Consider the following 12,774-nt stretch of genomic DNA (forward strand, 5'->3'; position numbering starts at 1 on the left):
AAACAAAATGTTAATGAAAGATTACATGTGTGAGATACAATGTCTATGTATTTTGTATGCACACCAATATAATTTAAAAAAATAAAAAAAAGAAGAAGACATTCAGGTCTTCCGCTGCAGCAACAGGAGTGGGAGCTGCACGGCATCAGCTGGACGGGGACCTGCAGATTGTTTCACGAAAATGGCAGACAAGCCAAACACGGGGGAAATTGCCAGCTTCGATAAGGCCAAGCTGAAGAATGAGACGCAGGAGAACACCCTGCCGACCAAAGAGACCATCAAGCAGGAGAAGCAGAGTGAGATGTCCTAGGGTCTGCAGGGTCTCCGCCTGTGTCATGTGTGACACCCTAGTCGTGATGTAGAGCAAGAGTCACCTGCAGGATAGCACTGTGAACCCGGGCACCACGCGCCCTGCCACCAGCCTGCGGGTCTCTGAAGGGACCACCGAAGTCTCCAGTTTGTTCTGGGCTATTCTAGGAAATTATTTGTATGATTAATGAAAATAAAACACAGCTCACGAAAGAAAAAAAAAAAAAGATGAAGACATTCCGATGGCAAACAAACACATGAAGAAATGTTCAAAATCGCTAGTTATTAGAGAAATTTAACACAAACAACTATGAGATACATTTCACCCCAGCAACAATAATAGTCAAGTTCAAAAGAGCCCAAAATAACAAATGCTGGCAAGGTTGTGAAGAGACTGGAACCCTTATTCACTGTTGTTGAGAGAGTAAAATGGTTAAACAGAGTCTGGCACCTTCTCAAATACTTGGAAATAGAAATACCCTTTGACCCAGCAATCCCACTACTAGAAATATACCCTAATTAAACCAGAGCCATAACTCAAATAGATACATGCCATCCATGTTTATTGCTGCATTATTTACAATAGCAAAAAGATGAAAGCAACCCAGGGGCCCATCAACAAACAAATGGATAAAAATGTGTATAGTCACACAATGGAATACTACACAACACAGAAAAACAATATACTCGTAAAACATTACACCACATGAGTGACCCCAAAGAACATTTTGCTGAGTAAAATATCTAAGTCACAAAAGGACAAATACTGCATAACACCACTATTATAAAGCAAGATTGACACAGTGGATTGGGATGGGGGAAACTAGGAAAAGAGAGGACAGACAATGAACACTGCATTGGAACAGATGTGGGAACTGTTTAAAAGGAATATATGATTAGGCAGTATATGTATGGCAACAGTATAGAATAAGAACTTACTAAGTATACAGCTACTACCAAAAATGTTTTCATAAAATTGTTGCTGAGGGAGCTCTGGTGGCCTAGTGGCAAGAAGCTGCACTGCAATCCTGAAGACATGCAGTTCAAATCCACCAGATGCTCTGCTGGAGAAAGAGGGACAATCTCCTCCTGTGCCAGTCGGATCCGATTCGGTGGTACATAACAACAAAAAGTCACCAATAATAAAATTGTTGCTGTCATTAGGTGTCTGTCACTGAGTGTGTTCCAACTCACACTGACTATATGGACACAGTAATAAAATATTTTCAACTCTGCAGCATTCTCACAATCACTGATTTGATTGAGTCCATCACTGCAGTCACTGTGATAATCTACCTCCTTGAGAACCTTCCTCTTCTTCACTGACACTTTTCCAAGCATGACCTGTTTCCCCAGGGAATGGCCCTTCCTGATAACATGCTTAAAAGTGAGCCAAAGTCTCACCACTTTTGCTTCTGAGAAGCATTCTGTTTCTATTTCTTCCAAGGCGGATTTGTTACTTTGGCTGTTGCTGTTATGCGCCACTGAGTCAACTATGACTCATTAACAACAACATGAACAGCCCTACCCTGTGTCATCCTCATCTTCTCTGATATACTGGAGCCCACAGTCAGAGTCACTGTGTCAATCCATCTTGTTTAGGGTGGTATATTCAATATTCTTCATCAACACCATAATTCAAAGGCACAAATTCTTCTCCAGTCTTCTTTATTCATGTTCCACTTTTACATGCACATGAGGAAACTAATACCATAGCTTAGGTCAGGTTCTCTTTAGTCTTCAAAACAACATTTCTGTTCCTGAGAACTTTAAAAAGATTTAATCCATACTTTACAGACGATTTTTCCAGTGCAATACATCATTGTCTTGACTGTTGCATCTACAGAGGTTGATTGTGAACCAACTAAGATGAAATCCTTGACAACATCAATATTCTTTTCATTTATCATGAGGTTGATTACTGAATCCGCTGTGAGGATTTCTGTTTTCTTTATATTAAAGTGTAATTAATATTGAAGATTGACACAGTCTTTGAACTTCATGACTGTTTCTCTTTGCAAGTAAAGTTTGAATATTCTTCCAATCTGAAGTTGCATTCTTCTCCATAGTGTCTGGCTTCTCATCCTATTTTTTTTCTATATATAGATTGAATAAGTACGTCAAAAGGCTACAATTCAGATTGCACATCTTTCTTGATTTTAAACCACACATTATACTCCTGTTGTGCTCAAATAATTGCCACATGATACATGTACAGAAACTTTAAAATGTTATGCATAATTTGTTATGAATCACAGTCTAATGCTTTTGTATATTCAATAAAACACAGGTAAACATCCTTCTGATATTCTATGCTTTCAGCCAAGATTAACTTGATGTCAGCAATGATATTATCCCTACTTCGACATCCTCTTCCGAATCTTGCTTGACTTTCTGGCATTTCTCTGTCAATGTACAGCTGTCAATGTTCTGAATTATATTTAGCAAAACTTCAGTTTCATTTGGATATTAAAATGCTGATCAAGAATTTTCTCAGTATACAGACTGAATAAGCATGGTGAAAGGATACAAGGGTGAGCAAACAGTTTTTCAAATTTTAAAGGAAATAGTATCCCCTGGTTCTATTTTAATGGTCTTATGCATTGGAAACAACTGTTCTGGGACTCCCATTTTTTGCAATGTTATCATGCTAGATTTAATATTATTATCAAAATTATTATCACAGAAGTCCTAACTAGTGAACTTCATTGTGCAATTAAAATATGTAAAAGCTTGTAGGATTTAAGAAACAAATACATGCAATTAAAACATGAATACGTTTACAGTGTTTTAGAAACAAATATGTTTCCAAAATATTATAAGCTTATTCATTATTTAAATGCATATGGAAGTTCACTATTTTAGGACTTCTGTGATGTAGTTTTAAATTAACAAATTAACTTTATGTAGGCAAGAGCTGGCTCTTGCTTTATGTTTTAATTTTCAAATTACCCAGATTATCATATGCCTTTTAAAAGAAACTGAAAATACCAATTGGAAAGCATTTTAAATGGAATAATTTTCCAAAATAAACAAAAAAGAAAGTATTATAATTTTAAACTCTTATAGTTAGGAAAAAACTAACCCAAGTGTTTTCCAGAAATTCAAAACCAAACGTATGTGGTTCAAATTCACCAGCTACTCCAGGGAGAAAAATGGGCAATCTCCTCACATGTGATTTACTGCCTAACAAAACCTGCTGGAGGATCATCTATGACTTGGCTCCAACTCAAAGGTTGTTGTTGTTGTTAAATGTTGTCAAGTCACAGACAACTCATATTGACCCTATAAACAAAAGACCTGAACACTTGTATGACTTTCATTGTTTCTCCAGGTTCATACATAGGGTTTCTAGAGGCAAGCTATTTCAGAAGTGGATGTCACTCCTGCTTCCAAGCTTCTTTTAAGTGGGGAGCTCCACCAAATACTGTCCACCCTGGGTAACCATTATCCCATATGACACATCAGTGTCACAGTTTTCAGCATCACAGCAACCATGAGTTACCTCTGTACAGCAAGTGGACAGACAAGGGATATACAACCTAGAAGAATGTTTGACCAAAAACAATTAAAACCAAGCGTTGTTGTTGTTGTTGTTGTTGTTGTTGTTGTTGTTATGTGCCGTCGAGTCGCCTGCGACTCATAGCGACCCTATATACAACAGCCCTAAACTCCGCTCTGTCCTGTGCCAATCGCACTGTCTCCAACACTCCCATCCCAATTATCCCAATCACTGAATCAATCCACCTCATAGAGGGCCTTCCTCTCCTGCGCTGTCCCTCCACCCTCCCAAGCATGATGTCCCTCTCCAAGGACCGGTCTCTCCTCACAACATGTCCAAAGTATGTTAGACAGAGCCTCAGAATCCTTGCCTCCAAGGAGCCACCCGGTTTAACCCTTTCCAGGACAAATCTGTTTGTTTTCCTAGCAGTCCATGGTATTCTCAATACTCTTCTCCAGCACCACAGCTCAAAGGCATCAATTCTCCTTCTATCCTCCTTAGTCATTGTCCAGCTCTCTGATGCATAATAAGTGATTGCGAAGACCACGGCCTGTATCAGACGCACCTTAGTCTCCAAAAAGACACCATTGCTCTTCAGCACTTTGGAGAGGTCCCTAACAGCAGACTTTCCCATGGCAATGCACCTTTTAATTTCCTGGCTGCTGGTGCCAAGACTGTTGACTATGGAGCCAAGCAAACTAAAGCTGTGTACAATCTCAATCTCTTCACCATCCATCCTGATGCTGCCAATTGGTCCAGTGGTAAGAATCTTTGTCATCTTGACATTGAGCCTCAATACATATTGTAGGCTGCAGTCCTTGACACTCTGCAGCAGGCGCTTCAGGTCCTCCTCAGTTTCAGCAAGCAGGGTTGTGTCATCCGCATAACGCAGATTGTTGATAAATCGTCCACCAATCTTGACCCAACCAAGCGTTACACAATAATAATGTTACTATTTCAGCTGCAAGGCATTAAAGAAGTAAACATCTGTAAGTACATTTTATATTATTAATTATACAGAATTCACAAATAAACTGGAAAAATATTATTACTAATAAATTTAGTAAAGTGTAGAATGCAAAGTAAATACACACCAGAAATTAACTGAATGTTAGTATGTATGTATGCATGAACACTGAATGGATACCAACTCATAGCAACCGTCCATGGGTTTCTAGAGCTTAAATAAATCTTAGCAGGAATATACAAACTGTCTTTTTGAATGACAGGTGGATATATCTAACTATTTGACCTTTCAGTTAGTAGTCCATCAAATAGCCTACTACATCACCAAGACTGCTAGGCATAGTTTATTACTACATTCTGGGGGGAAAAGGGGAGAAAGCAATTTTATTAATGTAAAAAAAAAAACCACCCTAGTGGCAAGAAGCTGAGCTGCAATCCCAAAGGCACGTGGCTCAAGGCCACCACCTGCTCCTCAGAAGGAGGGGAAATCTCCTCCATGCTATTAACTGCCTCTGAAAACCCGCCAAGGGTCAGCTATGCATTAATTCTGACTCTACAGTGCACAAGAACATCAAACAATAAATCTAACCAAAAATATCCTAGATTACTAATAAAACATATTTGTTAGAAGAAATAGATATAAAGCCTAAAGAAATTCTAAATATCATATTCAAAGATTAAAAATTCAGTATTCTCTGAAGGACACGTCTCCCCAAATTTATGTAGAGAGACAATCCCAATCAAAATTACGGCAGACTATCTACTCATATGCAAGTTCAAGCTTAAGTTTAAAAAACTTAAATAAAATCCACAGAAACCAAAATTTGGCCTTAAGTCTATCCTACTAGAATCTCAAAACTGAGAAGCCAAAGCAAAGGGAAGAAATCAAGAAATTAAGGAGCTCAAAGCAGCTTTCAATGGGCAACGCGGAAAGACAAAGTAAAGTATTATAATGAAATGTGCAAAGAATGAAAGTCCGAAAATCAAACGGGCCGAACTTGCTCAGCATTTCTTAAGTTAAAGAAACTGAAGAACAAGTTCAAGCCTCAAGTTGCTATACTTAAGAACACTCTGGGCAGAATATGATCCAGGAAGCATTAAAAGAAGATGGAATGGTATACAGAGTCCCTGTACCAAAAAGGAAGTGGCTGACAGAAGAATTTCATGAAACAGTATATAAGCAAGAGCCTGTGATAATAAAGGAAAAAGTTCAAGTTGCTCTGAAAGGACTGGAAAAAACAAGGCTCCAGAAATTGATGGCATACCAAATGACTTATTTCATCTAACAGACACTGCCCTGGATGTGCTCACCAAGTTGTGCCAAGCAAGAAATCTGGAGGACAATCAACTGACTGGTCGGTCAACTGACTGGAAGAGATCTCTATCTGTTCCCATTACAAAGAAAGGTATGGAAATTATCAAAAAATACCATTAAGATCACACGCACGTAAGATTTTGCTGAAAATTATCCAAAAACAACTGTAACAACACATCAACAAAAAACTGCCAGATGTGCAGGCTGGGTTTACAAGAGGCCAGGTATTAGGAATAGGATAGCTAATGTTAGATGGATCTTGGCAGAAAGCAGAGACTACCAGAGAAATGTCTGTGTTTCATTGACTATGCAAAGGTATTTGACTATGCCAAATACCACAACAAACCACAACAAACTGTGGTTACCTCTGAGAAGAATGGGAATCCCAGAATACTTGACTGTTCTTATGTGAAACCTATACTAGGACCAGGAGGCAGTCATCAGAACAGAACAGGGCAATACTGCATGGTTCAAAATTGGGAAGGAAGTGTGTCAGAGATGTACCCTATCTCCATACTTTTTCAATCTATCTGCAGAATAGATCATCCGAGGGGCTGGGCTCTATGAGGAGACGTGTGACATCAGGATTGAAAGAAGACTCATCAATAACCTGCACTTTGCTGACTGCTAAAACTGAGAAGGACCTGAAGTGCTTGCTGCAGAAGGTCACAGACTGCAGACTTCAATATGAAATGAAGCGCAATATTAAGAAAATAAAGATTCTCACCACTGGGTCGATTGGCAGCATTATAACAGACAGTGAAGAGACTGAGACTGTTAACAGCTTTAGTTTCTTGGCTCCATAATCAACACTCTTGGTATCAGCAATCAGAAACTCAAAAGATGAATTGCTTTGGGAAAGTTGGCTGTCAGGAAACTCTCCAGAGTACTGAAAAGCAACGATGTCAAGAGGAGACTAAAGTGCACCTGATCCAGACCAGTCTTCACAATTACTTGCTCTGCATCAGAAGCTGGACAATGACTAGGGATGAAAGAAAGAGAATTGATGCCTTTGAGCCGTGGTGCTGGAGAAGAGTATTGAATATACCATGGACTGCGAAAGAACAAATAGGTTCATTCCAGAAAAGGTGAAACCAGGCTGCTCCTTGGAGGCAAGAATTCTGAGACTGCGTCTGGCGTACTCTGGGCATGTTGCAAGGAGGGACCAGTCCTGGGAGAGAGACATTATGTTTGGAAGGGTGGAGGAACAGCACAAGAGAGATGAGATGGACTGATTCAGTGACTGGGGTAATGAGGGTAAGTGTGTCAGAGACAATAAGGTTGGCTCAGGATAGGGCAGAGTTCATGGCTGTTGTACATAAGGTCACTCTTGAGTTGCAAGCAATTTGATGGCGCATAACAACAGCTTATATACTTATTGATGTCTTTCAACTGTGATGCTGGAGAAGAATACTGAATATTCCACGGATTGCTAAAACAGGTCTTGGAAAATGTACAGCCAGTATGCTCCCTGGAGGCAAAAATTACAAAGCTTTGTCTCAAATACTTTGGGCATGTTGCTAGGAGAGACTATTCCTTGGCAAGGGGCATCATGATTGGAAAGGTGGAGAGGAAGCAAAAGAGGGGAAGACCCTCAATGAGATGGACTGACACTGTGACTGCAGCAATGGGCTCAAGTGTGTCACAGACGATGAGCACAGCACAGGACAGGAAAGAGTTCAGACCTCTTGTTCATAGGTTGCTATGAGTCAGACTCAAGTCAATGGCAACTAAAAACAGTATTTGACATAGTTATTGACAAGAAGGTCTAAAATTTACATAGAAATGCAGAAGATCTAGAATAACCAAAGCAATTTCCTAACACAACAATGATGGAAAGCATTCTGCAACTAATGTCAACATTTACCACAGAACTGATGTAATTAAAAGAGTCTGGTATTAATGAATTGGCATACACATCAAAGAATACAAGAGGGTCCAAAAATAAAACTAAATATATAAAATCAACTGACTGCTAAAGAAACTACAAGACTATTCAATGGGAGAAAAGGGTTGGATCTTTTTTTTTTTTTTTTTAAAAAAAAGCGCTGATTCCATTGAATATCTGTTCGGGGGGGCAGAAATCCTTACTTGACACCACACAAATGTTATCTAAAAAAAAAAAGGGGGGGGTCTAAAACTAATGTAACAATATTCTAGTTTCCTAGTGCTGTATTTTTAAAAAGAGACTCCAGTACCATAGCCTGCAGGGAGTTACAATGCTAGTACCAGGGCAGAGCCTCTCTGATGGTTCATATCCACCACTGGCTCTGCAGGAGAAAGACAGGCAATTTTCCTCCTGTTTAATTTAAAGCCTCTGAAAATCTGTTAGATTCATTTTAGTTGTGAGTTAGTTCAACTACATTGCAGTGTTTAATGAGTGTAATATTTTTAAAAATAAAAATATTCCCGTGTAAATGATATTTAAAAGCCAAAATTCATTGTCTCACAGTCAGGGAAGCTAGCCCAACCAGGGTGGAAGAAAAGGTTCCTCTTTATTGGTATCTGAGTCAATTCTTGGCATTCATTCCCTGGCTTGTAGTTACTGTTGTTATTTCCTCTCAAGTCACCCGTGCCTCACAGCAACCCTGTGCACAAAAGCCCTGAACCCTGCCTTATCATGAGCCAATGTCACCAACTCTGACACATCTACCCCAATTACCACATCTATCCATCTCCTTTGGGGTCTTCCTCTCTTGTGCTGTCTACCCTTCCAAGCCTGATGTCCCTCTCCAAGGACTGGTCCCTCCAGGCAAAATGCCCTAAGTATGTCAGACAAAGCTTCAAAATCCTTGCCTCTAAGTAGCAACCTGGTTTCACCCTCTTCAGGACAAACCTGCTGGTTCTCTTGGCAGTTCATGTAATGTTTAATACTCTTCAGGCATCAGTTCTTCTGTCATCCTTAGTCATTGTAAAGGCTTCTTTATATGGTCTGTCTCTGCTCTCTGTGTTGCTTTGTCTCTTCTACCAGTCAGCTATCATTAGGTTAGAGCACTATCCTATACTAATATGGATTATTAACAAAAGAAAAATCTCTATTTTCAAGGAAGATTCTATTTACAGTTGCAGAAATAAAGATGTCTACATTTCTCTGCAAAAGGTAAAATCCAATCTATAACAAGTATGTTGTTATGGTTGTTAAGTGCCATCGAGTCGTAGGCGACTCATAGTGACCCTATGAATGGAAGTCCTCAACACCTGTGTGACTTTCATCCTTTCTCCAGGTTCACAGGGTTTCTGGAGGCAAGCTATTACAGAAGTGGATATCATTCCTGCTCCCAAGCTTATTTTAATGGGACAGTTCCACCAAACACAGTCCACCATGGCTAACCATTAATGCGTTTGACACATCAGTGTCACAGTGTTCAGCTTCACAAGTTACCTCTGATTGGCAAGTGGACACTCCAGGGCTATAAGACCTAAAAAGAATGTTTGAACAAAAACAATGAAAAACAGGCCTGAGGGTCGTGGATTACGAGTCACCCACCTTTGGCTTGGTAGCATAACAAATATACAAAACTATAAAGTGTTTAGAGAGGAAAAAATCTTCACAACCTTGAAAGCACACAAATGGCTCCAATATAAAAGGGGGGGGGGATTATGAATCAAAGGAAAAAATTGATCAATTGTTCTTCATTAAAATTAAAAACCTTTACATTTTGATAACATTAAAGAATAAAAAGAACACACACATACATGTATACAAGAAAAAAAGAACTAACTTGCACTTAGATTATATAAAAAACTCTTAGAATTTAATAGTAAGGCAAACACCTCTAATTAAAAATAGGTAAAATATTTGAACAGATACTTCTCCAAAGACAATATACACATACAATAATGTGTTCAGTGGTACTGCTTTGTGCCATCGAGTTGGAGCAACTCCTAGCTGTTCCTCCAATGGGTCTTCAGAAGTAGTAAATCATATCAAAGAAATCTTCATCCCATGGTGCTGAGAGTTTCAAATCACATCTCTCTGAGTTAATAGTCCAATTCCTTATCTCTAGGCCACCAGAGCTCCCTTCAACAGTATTGTCACATGGAAAATGCCTATTAAAACCACAGTAATAAACCATTATGCTTACAGTAAACCCAAACCAAATCCATCGCCACCGACTATGAGGCCATGGTGACCCCCTTTTAGGTTTCTGAGGGTGTAAATCTTCACAGAAGGAGACTGCTCTCCTATCTTAAAAAGGTGGGGCTGGTAGATTAGAACTGTTGACCTTCTGGTTAGCAGTGTAACACAAAACACATTATTCCACTAGAAGTTTCATTTTAATTGGTTAAAATGAAAACAACTGGCTACTAAGAGATAACAATGCTGTGAGCCATGTAGTAGAAAGATAAAATGTACCTTTTCAAAAAAAGTATAACAACTTTAAAAACAGAAGGCATTTTTTTCAAAAGTTAAATGTACACGTAGGCATTTAACTTATAGAAGTGAAATGTGCTGACCACAGAAAAACCTGTAAGCCAAGGTTCTGTTGTTCACTATATTTGTAATCATAAAAAAACTGGAAGTAACCCAAAACCCCATCAATAAGAGAATGATTTTTTTAAATAGTGAGATATATACATACTTACATACAAACATACATACATACATCGCGTGATAGGCAGTCTGTAAAGAGCTGCACTTCTAACCCAAAAGCTGAGCTTTCTGGTGGCTCAAAACCACCAGGCATTGCTCAAGAGAAAAATGGACCATCTCTTCCCTGGAGATTGATAGTAGTGGCAAATTGACTGGAGGGTCAGCTACTTATGAGTCAGAACCAACTAGATAGCAATTTTGGTGTGTGTCGGGGTAGTATATGTATGTTTATGAGCATGTATGAGAGAGAGAATGAGAAAGTGAGCGTGAGGGAGAGCTTGAAAATAGACACAAATAAATATATGTTGTTATGTGTCATTGAGTCGACTATGACTCAGAGCAACCCTATAAACAGTATCTCTGAAGCCTGATCTATCTTGACCTAATCCCAGTTTCCAACACACCTGACTCCACTGCCACAGTCACTGTGTCAACCTATCTTATCCAGGGTCTTCCTCTCCTCTGTTGATCCTCTATCATTACAAGCATGATGTCCTTCTCCAAGGACAGGTCATTCCTGGTAACATGCCCAAAGTATGTGAGGTGGAGTTTCAAAATCCTTGTCTCCAAGAAGAAATACTCTTCTCCAGCACCACCACTCAAATACATTGATGATTCTTCTGTCATCCTTAGTTATTTTCCAGCTCTCAGATGCACAGCAAGCAACTGAAAAGACCATGGCCCAGATCAGGTGTACCTTGATCTCTAGACCAACATCATCGCTCTTCAGCACCCTAGAGAAGTCCCTGACAGCAGACTTTCCAAAAGCATCTCATCTGTTGACTCCCTGGCTACTGATACCCAGATTGTGTAGATACATATGTAGTTGTTGTTGCTGTTGTGTACTATCGAGTTGGAACCAACTAATCCTCCAGGAGGTTTTCTGAAACAACGAATCACCTGGGAAAAGACTTCATCTTCTGCAGAGCATCTGGTAGATTCAAACCATGTACCTTCAGGATGGCAATGCAGCTTCTTAGTGCTAGACCAAGAGAGGGGAGTGGTAGTGTGTGTTTTTAATTATTTTCTAGTAACCAACCAGAGTGTGGATTGGAATATCCAGGTGCCTGAGTACCTGGATGCCAGGTCTTCTTGAAGTTGGAGCCCTACTTTTGACTGGTTGCCACATGCATCCCAGAAGCTAATTAGCACACAGAGATGACAGCACACAAACTTCTAACCCCAGTAGCCTTCAGCACCTGCAATCGGCCAGGTGTGGCACCCTCATTTTGCCCAGGGTGGTGCCATAAGGCACTGATGAAAACGTATGCCCCCTAAGCACCCAAATCCTAGCTCAGGCACTTTAGTCCCTTTAGCCCACACCATCCCTTCCCTGGGCAGGTTCTCATGGGTTAGGTGACCTTCCCAGCAGAGAATGCAGCAACAGCACTGCAGGAATTAACAGAGTGCTCCCATGAAGAATCTGCAGCAGGAACTGCCCAAGTAATGTGCCGTGACCCTGGGCCATTCTGTCACAAACGCCTCCCCCCACCCCAGATAACAATGTGGATGTTAAATGATGCGTACTTATATATAATGCATTTATTCTTTGGCAATAAAAAAGCAATGCTCTCTTAGTATATGCAAAAGCAAGAGGAAGAAATAGAGTACATGGTGTATGATTCCATTTACAGAAAATTATAGAAAACGTAAACATAGAGTAACTGAAGGCAAATTAGGGATTACAAGGGAGACCTGGATATAAGGGAGAGTGGTGATTTGAAAAGGATAATGGGCACTGGAACAGATGAAGGAAAGAACTGTTTGAAAGGAATGTATGATTAGGCACTATATATATGACAGCAGTCCAGAATAAGAGGAGCACTGCAAAGGGGACTGGAGGAGGGGGAAGAAAGGGGAAGGGAGCCAACGGTGTGACAATGAAAGTTTTTTTAAAAAGTTAACTGAGGGAAGGAAAGGGGTGGGATAATGTGCAATGATGAGTTAGTGAAAATCAAACTTTTTGTAAAGTTTTGTATGTTGCTGTTGTTGTTTTTGTTATGTGCCATCGAGTCGTTTGCGACTCATAGCGACCCTATGTACAACAGCCCTAAACCCTGCTCTATCCTGTGCCAATCTCATTGCCTC

General features: G+C 39.8%; 1 protein-coding gene and 1 pseudogene across 3 annotated transcripts in view; one reads left to right on the forward strand and one right to left on the reverse strand.

Annotated features, from left to right (window-relative positions):
* FAM172A (family with sequence similarity 172, member A) overlaps positions 1 to 12,774 on the reverse strand; it is a 651,833-nt gene that overhangs the window by 593,932 nt on the left and 45,127 nt on the right. The window lies entirely within an intron of this gene.
* Positions 182 to 12,774, forward strand: part of LOC102862391 — a 27,715-nt pseudogene continuing 15,122 nt past the window's right edge.

The sequence above is a fragment of the Elephantulus edwardii genome, unplaced genomic scaffold (assembly GCF_000299155.1).
Source record: "Elephantulus edwardii isolate Elephantulus edwardi_28Jun2011 unplaced genomic scaffold, EleEdw1.0 scaffold00043, whole genome shotgun sequence".
In the NCBI taxonomy this organism is placed as follows: Eukaryota; Metazoa; Chordata; class Mammalia; order Macroscelidea; family Macroscelididae; genus Elephantulus; species Elephantulus edwardii.